The sequence below is a fragment of the Corythoichthys intestinalis genome, chromosome 15 (genome assembly GCF_030265065.1).
Source record: "Corythoichthys intestinalis isolate RoL2023-P3 chromosome 15, ASM3026506v1, whole genome shotgun sequence".
Lineage (NCBI taxonomy): Eukaryota > Metazoa > Chordata > Actinopteri > Syngnathiformes > Syngnathidae > Corythoichthys > Corythoichthys intestinalis.
In genome coordinates this window covers 1121217-1137518 of record NC_080409.1, presented here as the reverse complement: position 1 = coordinate 1137518, position 16302 = coordinate 1121217, and positions in this window count along the sequence as shown.

The following is a 16302-nucleotide window of genomic DNA, read 5'->3' as shown; positions in this document are numbered from 1 at the left end:
TCAAAATTACATTTCTCGGCCATATCGCATAGATCTCACCGTGAAAAGGCTTAAATGACTTTTTTAATTAAGTTTGATGATTGCGTTCAAACAAAATGTCCTAGAACAAAATTTTCAAATGTAACTACTAGATTGTGATACAATACACTATTGGGTGAAGTTTGGTTGACTTCTGCGCAGCGGTTTGGGAGTTAACATCAAAATTACATTTCTCGGCCATATCGCATAGATCTCACTGTGAAAAGGCTTAAATGACTTTTTTAATTAAGTTTGATGATTGCGTTCAAACAAAATGTCCTAGAACAAAATTTTCAAATGTAACTACTAGATTGTGATACAATACACTATTGGGTGAAGTTTGATTGACTTCTGCGCAGCGGTTTGGGAGTTAACATCAAAATTACATTTCTCGGCCATATCGCATAGATCTCACTGTGAAAAGGCTTAAATGGCTTTTTTGACCTAAGTTTAAAGATTGCGCTCAAACCAAATGTCCTAGAACGAAATTTTCAAATGTAACTACTAGAATGTGATACAATACACTATTGGGTGAAGTTTGGTTGACTTCTGCGCAGCGGTTTGGGAGTTAACATCAAAATTACATTTCTCGGCCATATCGCATAGATCTCACTGTGAAAAGGCTTAAATGGCTTTTTTGACCTAAGTTTGAGGATTGCGCTCAAATCAAATGTCCTAGAACCAAATTTCCACATGTAACTACTAGATTGTGATACAATACACTAATGGGTGAAGTTTGGTTGACTTCTGCGCAGCGGTTTTGGAGTTAACATCAAAATTACATTTCTCGGCCATATCGCATAGATCTCACTGTGAAAAGGCTTAAATGGCTTTTTTGACCTAAGTTTAATGATTGCGCTCAAACCAAATGTCCAATAACCAAATTTCCACATGTAACTACTAGATTGTGATACAACACACTAATGGGTGAAGTTTGGTTGACTTCTGCGAGGCGGTTTGGGAGTTAACATCAAAATTACATTTCTCGGCCATATCGCATAGATCTCACTGTGAAAAGGCTTAAATTACTTTTTTAATTAAGTTTGATGATTGCGTTCAAACAAAATGTCATAGAACAAAATTTTCAAATGTAACTACTAGATTGTGATACAATACACTATTGGGTGAAGTTTGGTTGACTTCTGCGCAGCGGTTTGGGAGTTAACATCAAAATTACATTTCTCGGCCATATCGCATAGATCTCACTGTGAAAAGGCTTAAATGGCTTTTTTGACCTAAGTTTGAGGATTGCGCTCAAATCAAATGTCCTAGAACGAAATTTTCAAATGTAACTACTAGAATGTGATACAATACACTATTGGGTGAAGTTTGGTTGACTTCTGCGCAGCGGTTTGGGAGTTAACATCAAAATTACATTTCTCGGCCATATCGCATAGATCTCACTGTGAAAAGGCTTAAATGACTTTTTTAATTAAGTTTGATGATTGCGTTCAAACAAAATGTCCTAGAACAAAATTTTCAAATGTAACTATTAGATTGTGATACAATACACTATTGGGTGAAGTTTGGTTGACTTCTGCGCAGCGGTTTGGGAGTTAACATCAAAATTACATTTCTCGGCCATATCGCATAGATCTCACTGTGAAAAGGCTTAAATGGCTTTTTTTACCTAAGTTTGAGGATTGCGCTCAAATCAAATGTCCAAGAACCAAATTTCCAAATGTAACTACTAGATTTTGATACAATACACTATTGGGTGAAGTTTGGTTGACTTCTGCGCAGCGGTTTGGGAGTTAACATCAAAATTACATTTCTCGGCCATATCGCATAGATCTCACTGTGAAAAGGCTTAAATGACTTTTTTAATTAAGTTTGATGATTGCGTTCAAACAAAATGTCCTAGAACAAAATTTTCAAATGTAACTACTAGATTGTGATACAATACACTATTGGGTGAAGTTTGGTTGACTTCTGCGCAGCGGTTTGGGAGTTAACATCAAAATTACATTTCTCGGCCATATCGCATAGATCTCACTGTGAAAAGGCTTAAATGGCTTTTTTGACCTAAGTTTAAAGATTGCGCTCAAACCAAATGTCCTAGAACGAAATTTTCAAATGTAACTACTAGAATGTGATACAATACACTATTGGGTGAAGTTTGGTTGACTTCTGCGCAGCGGTTTGGGAGTTAACATCAAAATTACATTTCTCGGCCATATCGCATAGATCTCACTGTGAAAAGGCTTAAATGGCTTTTTTGACCTAAGTTTGAGGATTGCGCTCAAATCAAATGTCCTAGAACCAAATTTCCACATGTAACTACTAGATTGTGATACAATACACTAATGGGTGAAGTTTGGTTGACTTCTGCGCAGAGGTTTGGGAGTTAACATCAAAATTACATTTCTCGGCCATATCGTATAGATCTCACTGTGAAAAGGCTTAAATGACTTTTTTAATTAAGTTTGATGATTGCGCTCAAACAAAATTTCCTAGAACAAAATTTTCAAATGTAACTACTAGATTGTGATACAATACACTATTGGGTGAAGTTTGGTTGACTTCTGCGCAGCGGTTTTGGAGTTAACATCAAAATTACATTTCTCGGCCATATCGCATAGATCTCACTGTGAAAAGGCTTAAATGGCTTTTTTGACCTAAGTTTAATGATTGCGCTCAAACAAATGTCCAATAACCAAATTTCCACATGTAACTACTAGATTGTGATACAACACACTAATGGGTGAAGTTTGGTTGACTTCTGCGAGGCGGTTTGGGAGTTAACATCAAAATTACATTTCTCGGCCATATCGCATAGATCTCACTGTGAAAAGGCTTAAATTACTTTTTTAATTAAGTTTGATGATTGCGTTCAAACAAAATGTCATAGAACAAAATTTTCAAATGTAACTACTAGATTGTGATACAATACACTATTGGGTGAAGTTTGGTTGACTTCTGCGCAGCGGTTTGGGAGTTAAAATCAAAATTACATTTCTCGGCCATATCGCATAGATCTCACTGTGAAAAGGCTTAAATGGCTTTTTTGACCTAAGTTTGAGGATTGCGCTCAAATCAAATGTCCTAGAACCAAATTTCCACATGTAATTACTAGATTGTGATACAATACACTAATGGGTGAAGTTTGGTTGACTTCTGCGCAGCGGTTTGGGAGTTAACATCAAAATTACATTTCTCGGCCATATCGCATAGATCTCACTGTGAAAAGGCTTAAATGACTTTTTTAATTAAGTTTAATGATTGCGCTCAAACCAAATGTCCTAGAACGAAATTTTCAAATGTAACTACTAGAATGTGATACAATACACTATTGGGTGAAGTTTAGTTGACTTCTGCGCAGCGGTTTGGGAGTTAACATCAAAATTACATTTCTCGGCCATATCGCATAGATCTCACTGTGAAAAGGCTTAAATGGCTTTTTTGACCTAAGTTTAATGATTGCGCTCAAACCAAATGTCCTAGAACGAAATTTTCAAATGTAACTACTAGAATGTGATACAATACACTATTGGGTGAAGTTTGGTTGACTTCTGCGCAGCGGTTTGGGAGTTAACATCAAAATTACATTTCTCGGCCATATCGCATAGATCTCACTGTGAAAAGGCTTAAATGACTTTTTTAATTAAGTTTGATGATTGCGTTCAAACAAAATGTCCTAGAACAAAATTTTCAAATGTAACTACTAGATTGTGATACAATACACTATTGGGTGAAGTTTGGTTGACTTCTGCGCAGCGGTTTGGGAGTTAACATCAAAATTACATTTCTCGGCCATATCGCATAGATCTCACTGTGAAAAGGCTTAAATGGCTTTTTTGACCTAAGTTTTAGGATTGCGCTCAAATCAAATGTCCAAGAACCAAATTTCCAAATGTAACTACTAGATTGTGATACAATACACTATTGGGTGAAGTTTGGTTGACTTCTGCGCAGCGGTTTGGGAGTTAACATCAAAATTACATATCTCGGCCATATCGCATAGATCTCACTGTGAAAAGGCTTAAATGACTTTTTTAATTAAGTTTGATGATTGCGTTCAAACAAAATGTCCTAGAACAAAATTTTCAAATGTAACTACTAGATTGTGATACAATACACTATTGGGTGAAGTTTGGTTGACTTCTGCGCAGCGGTTTGGGAGTTAACATCAAAATTACATTTCTCGGCCATATCGCATAGATCTCACTGTGAAAAGGCTTAAATGGCTTTTTTGACCTAAGTTTGAGGATTGCGCTCAAATCAAATGTCCTAGAACCAAATTTTCAAATGTAACTACTAGATTGTGATACAATACACTATTGGGTGAAGTTTGGTTGACTTCTGCGCAGCGGTTTGGGAGTTAACATCAAAATTACATTTCTCGGCCATATCGCATAGATCTCACTGTGAAAAGGCTTAAATGGCTTTTTTGACCTAAGTTTAAAGATTGCGCTCAAACCAAATGTCCTAGAACGAAATTTTCAAATGTAACTACTAGAATGTGATACAATACACTATTGGGTGAAGTTTGGTTGACTTCTGCGCAGCGGTTTGGGAGTTAACATCAAAATTACATTTCTCGGCCATATCGCATAGATCTCACTGTGAAAAGGCTTAAATGGCTTTTTTGACCTAAGTTTGAGGATTGCGCTCAAATCAAATGTCCTAGAACCAAATTTCCACATGTAACTACTAGATTGTGATACAATACACTAATGGGTGAAGTTTGGTTGACTTCTGCGCAGAGGTTTGGGAGTTAACATCAAAATTACATTTCTCGGCCATATCGTATAGATCTCACTGTGAAAAGGCTTAAATGACTTTTTTAATTAAGTTTGATGATTGCGCTCAAACAAAATTTCCTAGAACAAAATTTTCAAATGTAACTACTAGATTGTGATACAATACACTATTGGGTGAAGTTTGGTTGACTTCTGCGCAGCGGTTTGGGAGTTAACATCAAAATTACATTTCTCGGCCATATCGCATAGATCTCACCGTGAAAAGGCTTAAATGACTTTTTTAATTAAGTTTGATGATTGCGTTCAAACAAAATGTCCTAGAACAAAATTTTCAAATGTAACTACTAGATTGTGATACAATACACTATTGGGTGAAGTTTGGTTGACTTCTGCGCAGCGGTTTGGGAGTTAACATCAAAATTACATTTCTCGGCCATATCGCATAGATCTCACTGTGAAAAGGCTTAAATGACTTTTTTAATTAAGTTTGATGATTGCGTTCAAACAAAATGTCCTAGAACAAAATTTTCAAATGTAACTACTAGATTGTGATACAATACACTATTGGGTGAAGTTTGATTGACTTCTGCGCAGCGGTTTGGGAGTTAACATCAAAATTACATTTCTCGGCCATATCGCATAGATCTCACTGTGAAAAGGCTTAAATGGCTTTTTTGACCTAAGTTTAAAGATTGCGCTCAAACCAAATGTCCTAGAACGAAATTTTCAAATGTAACTACTAGAATGTGATACAATACACTATTGGGTGAAGTTTGGTTGACTTCTGCGCAGCGGTTTGGGAGTTAACATCAAAATTACATTTCTCGGCCATATCGCATAGATCTCACTGTGAAAAGGCTTAAATGGCTTTTTTGACCTAAGTTTGAGGATTGCGCTCAAATCAAATGTCCTAGAACCAAATTTCCACATGTAACTACTAGATTGTGATACAATACACTAATGGGTGAAGTTTGGTTGACTTCTGCGCAGCGGTTTTGGAGTTAACATCAAAATTACATTTCTCGGCCATATCGCATAGATCTCACTGTGAAAAGGCTTAAATGGCTTTTTTGACCTAAGTTTAATGATTGCGCTCAAACCAAATGTCCAATAACCAAATTTCCACATGTAACTACTAGATTGTGATACAACACACTAATGGGTGAAGTTTGGTTGACTTCTGCGAGGCGGTTTGGGAGTTAACATCAAAATTACATTTCTCGGCCATATCGCATAGATCTCACTGTGAAAAGGCTTAAATTACTTTTTTAATTAAGTTTGATGATTGCGTTCAAACAAAATGTCATAGAACAAAATTTTCAAATGTAACTACTAGATTGTGATACAATACACTATTGGGTGAAGTTTGGTTGACTTCTGCGCAGCGGTTTGGGAGTTAACATCAAAATTACATTTCTCGGCCATATCGCATAGATCTCACTGTGAAAAGGCTTAAATGGCTTTTTTGACCTAAGTTTGAGGATTGCGCTCAAATCAAATGTCCTAGAACGAAATTTTCAAATGTAACTACTAGAATGTGATACAATACACTATTGGGTGAAGTTTGGTTGACTTCTGCGCAGCGGTTTGGGAGTTAACATCAAAATTACATTTCTCGGCCATATCGCATAGATCTCACTGTGAAAAGGCTTAAATGACTTTTTTAATTAAGTTTGATGATTGCGTTCAAACAAAATGTCCTAGAACAAAATTTTCAAATGTAACTATTAGATTGTGATACAATACACTATTGGGTGAAGTTTGGTTGACTTCTGCGCAGCGGTTTGGGAGTTAACATCAAAATTACATTTCTCGGCCATATCGCATAGATCTCACTGTGAAAAGGCTTAAATGGCTTTTTTGACCTAAGTTTGAGGATTGCGCTCAAATCAAATGTCCAAGAACCAAATTTCCAAATGTAACTACTAGATTTTGATACAATACACTATTGGGTGAAGTTTGGTTGACTTCTGCGCAGCGGTTTGGGAGTTAACATCAAAATTACATTTCTCGGCCATATCGCATAGATCTCACTGTGAAAAGGCTTAAATGACTTTTTTAATTAAGTTTGATGATTGCGTTCAAACAAAATGTCCTAGAACAAAATTTTCAAATGTAACTACTAGATTGTGATACAATACACTATTGGGTGAAGTTTGGTTGACTTCTGCGCAGCGGTTTGGGAGTTAACATCAAAATTACATTTCTCGGCCATATCGCATAGATCTCACTGTGAAAAGGCTTAAATGGCTTTTTTGACCTAAGTTTAAAGATTGCGCTCAAACCAAATGTCCTAGAACGAAATTTTCAAATGTAACTACTAGAATGTGATACAATACACTATTGGGTGAAGTTTGGTTGACTTCTGCGCAGCGGTTTGGGAGTTAACATCAAAATTACATTTCTCGGCCATATCGCATAGATCTCACTGTGAAAAGGCTTAAATGGCTTTTTTGACCTAAGTTTGAGGATTGCGCTCAAATCAAATGTCCTAGAACCAAATTTCCACATGTAACTACTAGATTGTGATACAATACACTAATGGGTGAAGTTTGGTTGACTTCTGCGCAGAGGTTTGGGAGTTAACATCAAAATTAAATTTCTCGGCCATATCGTATAGATCTCACTGTGAAAAGGCTTAAATGACTTTTTTAATTAAGTTTGATGATTGCGCTCAAACAAAATTTCCTAGAACAAAATTTTCAAATGTAACTACTAGATTGTGATACAATACACTATTGGGTGAAGTTTGGTTGACTTCTGCGCAGCGGTTTTGGAGTTAACATCAAAATTACATTTCTCGGCCATATCGCATAGATCTCACTGTGAAAAGGCTTAAATGGCTTTTTTGACCTAAGTTTAATGATTGCGCTCAAACAAATGTCCAATAACCAAATTTCCACATGTAACTACTAGATTGTGATACAACACACTAATGGGTGAAGTTTGGTTGACTTCTGCGAGGCGGTTTGGGAGTTAACATCAAAATTACATTTCTCGGCCATATCGCATAGATCTCACTGTGAAAAGGCTTAAATTACTTTTTTAATTAAGTTTGATGATTGCGTTCAAACAAAATGTCATAGAACAAAATTTTCAAATGTAACTACTAGATTGTGATACAATACACTATTGGGTGAAGTTTGGTTGACTTCTGCGCAGCGGTTTGGGAGTTAAAATCAAAATTACATTTCTCGGCCATATCGCATAGATCTCACTGTGAAAAGGCTTAAATGGCTTTTTTGACCTAAGTTTGAGGATTGCGCTCAAATCAAATGTCCTAGAACCAAATTTCCACATGTAATTACTAGATTGTGATACAATACACTAATGGGTGAAGTTTGGTTGACTTCTGCGCAGCGGTTTGGGAGTTAACATCAAAATTACATTTCTCGGCCATATCGCATAGATCTCACTGTGAAAAGGCTTAAATGACTTTTTTAATTAAGTTTAATGATTGCGCTCAAACCAAATGTCCTAGAACGAAATTTTCAAATGTAACTACTAGAATGTGATACAATACACTATTGGGTGAAGTTTAGTTGACTTCTGCGCAGCGGTTTGGGAGTTAACATCAAAATTACATTTCTCGGCCATATCGCATAGATCTCACTGTGAAAAGGCTTAAATGGCTTTTTTGACCTAAGTTTAATGATTGCGCTCAAACCAAATGTCCTAGAACGAAATTTTCAAATGTAACTACTAGAATGTGATACAATACACTATTGGGTGAAGTTTGGTTGACTTCTGCGCAGCGGTTTGGGAGTTAACATCAAAATTACATTTCTCGGCCATATCGCATAGATCTCACTGTGAAAAGGCTTAAATGACTTTTTTAATTAAGTTTGATGATTGCGTTCAAACAAAATGTCCTAGAACAAAATTTTCAAATGTAACTACTAGATTGTGATACAATACACTATTGGGTGAAGTTTGGTTGACTTCTGCGCAGCGGTTTGGGAGTTAACATCAAAATTACATTTCTCGGCCATATCGCATAGATCTCACTGTGAAAAGGCTTAAATGGCTTTTTTGACCTAAGTTTTAGGATTGCGCTCAAATCAAATGTCCAAGAACCAAATTTCCAAATGTAACTACTAGATTGTGATACAATACACTATTGGGTGAAGTTTGGTTGACTTCTGCGCAGCGGTTTGGGAGTTAACATCAAAATTACATATCTCGGCCATATCGCATAGATCTCACTGTGAAAAGGCTTAAATGACTTTTTTAATTAAGTTTGATGATTGCGTTCAAACAAAATGTCCTAGAACAAAATTTTCAAATGTAACTACTAGATTGTGATACAATACACTATTGGGTGAAGTTTGGTTGACTTCTGCGCAGCGGTTTGGGAGTTAACATCAAAATTACATTTCTCGGCCATATCGCATAGATCTCACTGTGAAAAGGCTTAAATGGCTTTTTTGACCTAAGTTTGAGGATTGCGCTCAAATCAAATGTCCTAGAACCAAATTTTCAAATGTAACTACTAGATTGTGATACAATACACTATTGGGTGAAGTTTGGTTGACTTCTGCGCAGCGGTTTGGGAGTTAACATCAAAATTACATTTCTCGGCCATATCGCATAGATCTCACTGTGAAAAGGCTTAAATGGCTTTTTTGACCTAAGTTTAAAGATTGCGCTCAAACCAAATGTCCTAGAACGAAATTTTCAAATGTAACTACTAGAATGTGATACAATACACTATTGGGTGAAGTTTGGTTGACTTCTGCGCAGCGGTTTGGGAGTTAACATCAAAATTACATTTCTCGGCCATATCGCATAGATCTCACTGTGAAAAGGCTTAAATGGCTTTTTTGACCTAAGTTTGAGGATTGCGCTCAAATCAAATGTCCTAGAACCAAATTTCCACATGTAACTACTAGATTGTGATACAATACACTAATGGGTGAAGTTTGGTTGACTTCTGCGCAGAGGTTTGGGAGTTAACATCAAAATTACATTTCTCGGCCATATCGTATAGATCTCACTGTGAAAAGGCTTAAATGACTTTTTTAATTAAGTTTGATGATTGCGCTCAAACAAAATTTCCTAGAACAAAATTTTCAAATGTAACTACTAGATTGTGATACAATACACTATTGGGTGAAGTTTGGTTGACTTCTGCGCAGCGGTTTGGGAGTTAACATCAAAATTACATTTCTCGGCCATATCGCATAGATCTCACTGTGAAAAGGCTTAAATGGCTTTTTTGACCTAAGTTTAATGATTGCGCTATAACCAAATGTCCAATAACCAAATTTCCACATGTAACTACTAGATTGTGATACAATACACTAATGGGTGAAGTTTGGTTGACTTCTGCGCAGCGGTTTGGGAGTTAACATCAAAATTACATTTCTCGGCCATATCGCATAGATCTCACTGTGAAAAGGCTTAAATGACTTTTTTAATTAAGTTTGATGATTGCGTTCAAACAAAATGTCATAGAACAAAATTTTCAAATGTAACTACTAGATTGTGATACAATACACTATTGGGTGAAGTTTGGTTGACTTCTGCGCAGCGGTTTGGGAGTTAACATCAAAATTACATTTCTCGGCCATATCGCATAGATCTCACTGTGAAAAGGCTTAAATGGCTTTTTTGACCTAAGTTTAAAGATTGCGCTCAAACCAAATGTCCTAGAACGAAATTTTCAAATGTAACTACTAGAATGTGATACAATACACTATTGGGTGAAGTTTGGTTGACTTCTGCGCAGCGGTTTGGGAGTTAACATCAAAATTACATTTCTCGGCCATATCGCATAGATCTCACTGTGAAAAGGCTTAAATGGCTTTTTTGACCTAAGTTTAAAGATTGCGCTCAAACCAAATGTCCTAGAACGAAATTTTCAAATGTAACTACTAGAATGTGATACAATACACTATTGGGTGAAGTTTGGTTGACTTCTGCGCAGCGGTTTGGGAGTTAACATCAAAATTACATTTCTCGGCCATATCGCATAGATCTCACTGTGAAAAGGCTTAAATGGCTTTTTTGACCTAAGTTTGAGGATTGCGCTCAAACCAAATGTCCTAGAACCAAATTTCCACATGTAACTACTAGATTGTGATACAATACACTAATGGGTGAAGTTTGGTTGACTTCTGCGCAGAGGTTTGGGAGTTAACATCAAAATTACATTTCTCGGCCATATCGTATAGATCTCACTGTGAAAAGGCTTAAATGACTTTTTTAATTAAGTTTGATGATTGCGCTCAAACAAAATTTCCTAGAACAAAATTTTCAAATGTAACTACTAGATTGTGATACAATACACTATTGGGTGAAGTTTGGTTGACTTCTGCGCAGCGGTTTGGGAGTTAACATCAAAATTACATTTCTCGGCCATATCGCATAGATCTCACTGTGAAAAGGCTTAAATGGCTTTTTTGACCTAAGTTTAATGATTGCGCTCAAACCAAATGTCCAATAACCAAATTTCCACATGTAACTACTAGATTGTGATACAATACACTAATGGGTGAAGTTTGGTTGACTTCTGCGCAGCGGTTTGGGAGTTAACATCAAAATTACATTTCTCGGCCATATCGCATAGATCTCACTGTGAAAAGGCTTAAATGACTTTTTTAATTAAGTTTGATGATTGCGTTCAAACAAAATGTCATAGAACAAAATTTTCAAATGTAACTACTAGATTGTGATACAATACACTATTGGGTGAAGTTTGGTTGACTTCTGCGCAGCGGTTTGGGAGTTAACATCAAAATTACATTTCTCGGCCATATCGCATAGATCTCACTGTGAAAAGGCTTAAATGGCTTTTTTGACCTAAGTTTGAGGATTGCGCTCAAATCAAATGTCCTAGAACCAAATTTCCACATGTAATTACTAGATTGTGATACAATACACTAATGGGTGAAGTTTGGTTGACTTCTGCGCAGCGGTTTGGGAGTTAACATCAAAATTACATTTCTCGGCCATATCGCATAGATCTCACTGTGAAAAGGCTTAAATGACTTTTTTAATTAAGTTTAATGATTGCGCTCAAACCAAATGTCCTAGAACGAAATTTTCAAATGTAACTACTAGAATGTGATACAATACACTATTGGGTGAAGTTTAGTTGACTTCTGCGCAGCGGTTTGGGAGTTAACATCAAAATTACATTTCTCGGCCATATCGCATAGATCTCACTGTGAAAAGGCTTAAATGGCTTTTTTGACCTAAGTTTAATGATTGCGCTCAAACCAAATGTCCTAGAACGAAATTTTCAAATGTAACTACTAGAATGTGATACAATACACTATTGGGTGAAGTTTGGTTGACTTCTGCGCAGCGGTTTGGGAGTTAACATCAAAATTACATTTCTCGGCCATATCGCATAGATCTCACCGTGAAAAGGCTTAAATGACTTTTTTAATTAAGTTTGATGATTGCGTTCAAACAAAATGTCCTAGAACAAAATTTTCAAATGTAACTACTAGATTGTGATACAATACACTATTGGGTGAAGTTTGGTTGACTTCTGCGCAGCGGTTTGGGAGTTAACATCAAAATTACATTTCTCGGCCATATCGCATAGATCTCACTGTGAAAAGGCTTAAATGACTTTTTTAATTAAGTTTGATGATTGCGTTCAAACAAAATGTCCTAGAACAAAATTTTCAAATGTAACTACTAGATTGTGATACAATACACTATTGGGTGAAGTTTGATTGACTTCTGCGCAGCGGTTTGGGAGTTAACATCAAAATTACATTTCTCGGCCATATCGCATAGATCTCACTGTGAAAAGGCTTAAATGGCTTTTTTGACCTAAGTTTAAAGATTGCGCTCAAACCAAATGTCCTAGAACGAAATTTTCAAATGTAACTACTAGAATGTGATACAATACACTATTGGGTGAAGTTTGGTTGACTTCTGCGCAGCGGTTTGGGAGTTAACATCAAAATTACATTTCTCGGCCATATCGCATAGATCTCACTGTGAAAAGGCTTAAATGGCTTTTTTGACCTAAGTTTGAGGATTGCGCTCAAATCAAATGTCCTAGAACCAAATTTCCACATGTAACTACTAGATTGTGATACAATACACTAATGGGTGAAGTTTGGTTGACTTCTGCGCAGAGGTTTGGGAGTTAACATCAAAATTACATTTCTCGGCCATATCGCATAGATCTCACTGTGAAAAGGCTTAAATGACTTTTTTAATTAAGTTTGATGATTGCGCTCAAACAAAATTTCCTAGAACAAAATTTTCAAATGTAACTACTAGATTGTGATACAATACACTATTGGGTGAAGTTTGGTTGACTTCTGCGCAGCGGTTTTGGAGTTAACATCAAAATTACATTTCTCGGCCATATCGCATAGATCTCACTGTGAAAAGGCTTAAATGGCTTTTTTGACCTAAGTTTAATGATTGCGCTCAAACCAAATGTCCAATAACCAAATTTCCACATGTAACTACTAGATTGTGATACAACACACTAATGGGTGAAGTTTGGTTGACTTCTGCGAGGCGGTTTGGGAGTTAACATCAAAATTACATTTCTCGGCCATATCGCATAGATCTCACTGTGAAAAGGCTTAAATTACTTTTTTAATTAAGTTTGATGATTGCGTTCAAACAAAATGTCATAGAACAAAATTTTCAAATGTAACTACTAGATTGTGATACAATACACTATTGGGTGAAGTTTGGTTGACTTCTGCGCAGCGGTTTGGGAGTTAACATCAAAATTACATTTCTCGGCCATATCGCATAGATCTCACTGTGAAAAGGCTTAAATGGCTTTTTTGACCTAAGTTTGAGGATTGCGCTCAAATCAAATGTCCTAGAACGAAATTTTCAAATGTAACTACTAGAATGTGATACAATACACTATTGGGTGAAGTTTGGTTGACTTCTGCGCAGCGGTTTGGGAGTTAACATCAAAATTACATTTCTCGGCCATATCGCATAGATCTCACTGTGAAAAGGCTTAAATGACTTTTTTAATTAAGTTTGATGATTGCGTTCAAACAAAATGTCCTAGAACAAAATTTTCAAATGTAACTATTAGATTGTGATACAATACACTATTGGGTGAAGTTTGGTTGACTTCTGCGCAGCGGTTTGGGAGTTAACATCAAAATTACATTTCTCGGCCATATCGCATAGATCTCACTGTGAAAAGGCTTAAATGGCTTTTTTGACCTAAGTTTGAGGATTGCGCTCAAATCAAATGTCCAAGAACCAAATTTCCAAATGTAACTACTAGATTTTGATACAATACACTATTGGGTGAAGTTTGGTTGACTTCTGCGCAGCGGTTTGGGAGTTAACATCAAAATTACATTTCTCGGCCATATCGCATAGATCTCACTGTGAAAAGGCTTAAATGACTTTTTTAATTAAGTTTGATGATTGCGTTCAAACAAAATGTCCTAGAACAAAATTTTCAAATGTAACTACTAGATTGTGATACAATACACTATTGGGTGAAGTTTGGTTGACTTCTGCGCAGCGGTTTGGGAGTTAACATCAAAATTACATTTCTCGGCCATATCGCATAGATCTCACTGTGAAAAGGCTTAAATGGCTTTTTTGACCTAAGTTTAAAGATTGCGCTCAAACCAAATGTCCTAGAACGAAATTTTCAAATGTAACTACTAGAATGTGATACAATACACTATTGGGTGAAGTTTGGTTGACTTCTGCGCAGCGGTTTGGGAGTTAACATCAAAATTACATTTCTCGGCCATATCGCATAGATCTCACTGTGAAAAGGCTTAAATGGCTTTTTTGACCTAAGTTTGAGGATTGCGCTCAAATCAAATGTCCTAGAACCAAATTTCCACATGTAACTACTAGATTGTGATACAATACACTAATGGGTGAAGTTTGGTTGACTTCTGCGCAGAGGTTTGGGAGTTAACATCAAAATTACATTTCTCGGCCATATCGTATAGATCTCACTGTGAAAAGGCTTAAATGACTTTTTTAATTAAGTTTGATGATTGCGCTCAAACAAAATTTCCTAGAACAAAATTTTCAAATGTAACTACTAGATTGTGATACAATACACTATTGGGTGAAGTTTGGTTGACTTCTGCGCAGCGGTTTTGGAGTTAACATCAAAATTACATTTCTCGGCCATATCGCATAGATCTCACTGTGAAAAGGCTTAAATGGCTTTTTTGACCTAAGTTTAATGATTGCGCTCAAACAAATGTCCAATAACCAAATTTCCACATGTAACTACTAGATTGTGATACAACACACTAATGGGTGAAGTTTGGTTGACTTCTGCGAGGCGGTTTGGGAGTTAACATCAAAATTACATTTCTCGGCCATATCGCATAGATCTCACTGTGAAAAGGCTTAAATTACTTTTTTAATTAAGTTTGATGATTGCGTTCAAACAAAATGTCATAGAACAAAATTTTCAAATGTAACTACTAGATTGTGATACAATACACTATTGGGTGAAGTTTGGTTGACTTCTGCGCAGCGGTTTGGGAGTTAAAATCAAAATTACATTTCTCGGCCATATCGCATAGATCTCACTGTGAAAAGGCTTAAATGGCTTTTTTGACCTAAGTTTGAGGATTGCGCTCAAATCAAATGTCCTAGAACCAAATTTCCACATGTAATTACTAGATTGTGATACAATACACTAATGGGTGAAGTTTGGTTGACTTCTGCGCAGCGGTTTGGGAGTTAACATCAAAATTACATTTCTCGGCCATATCGCATAGATCTCACTGTGAAAAGGCTTAAATGACTTTTTTAATTAAGTTTAATGATTGCGCTCAAACCAAATGTCCTAGAACGAAATTTTCAAATGTAACTACTAGAATGTGATACAATACACTATTGGGTGAAGTTTAGTTGACTTCTGCGCAGCGGTTTGGGAGTTAACATCAAAATTACATTTCTCGGCCATATCGCATAGATCTCACTGTGAAAAGGCTTAAATGGCTTTTTTGACCTAAGTTTAATGATTGCGCTCAAACCAAATGTCCTAGAACGAAATTTTCAAATGTAACTACTAGAATGTGATACAATACACTATTGGGTGAAGTTTGGTTGACTTCTGCGCAGCGGTTTGGGAGTTAACATCAAAATTACATTTCTCGGCCATATCGCATAGATCTCACTGTGAAAAGGCTTAAATGACTTTTTTAATTAAGTTTGATGATTGCGTTCAAACAAAATGTCCTAGAACAAAATTTTCAAATGTAACTACTAGATTGTGATACAATACACTATTGGGTGAAGTTTGGTTGACTTCTGCGCAGCGGTTTGGGAGTTAACATCAAAATTACATTTCTCGGCCATATCGCATAGATCTCACTGTGAAAAGGCTTAAATGGCTTTTTTGACCTAAGTTTTAGGATTGCGCTCAAATCAAATGTCCAAGAACCAAATTTCCAAATGTAACTACTAGATTGTGATACAATACACTATTGGGTGAAGTTTGGTTGACTTCTGCGCAGCGGTTTGGGAGTTAACATCAAAATTACATATCTCGGCCATATCGCATAGATCTCACTGTGAAAAGGCTTAAATGACTTTTTTAATTAAGTTTGATGATTGCGTTCAAACAAAATGTCCTAGA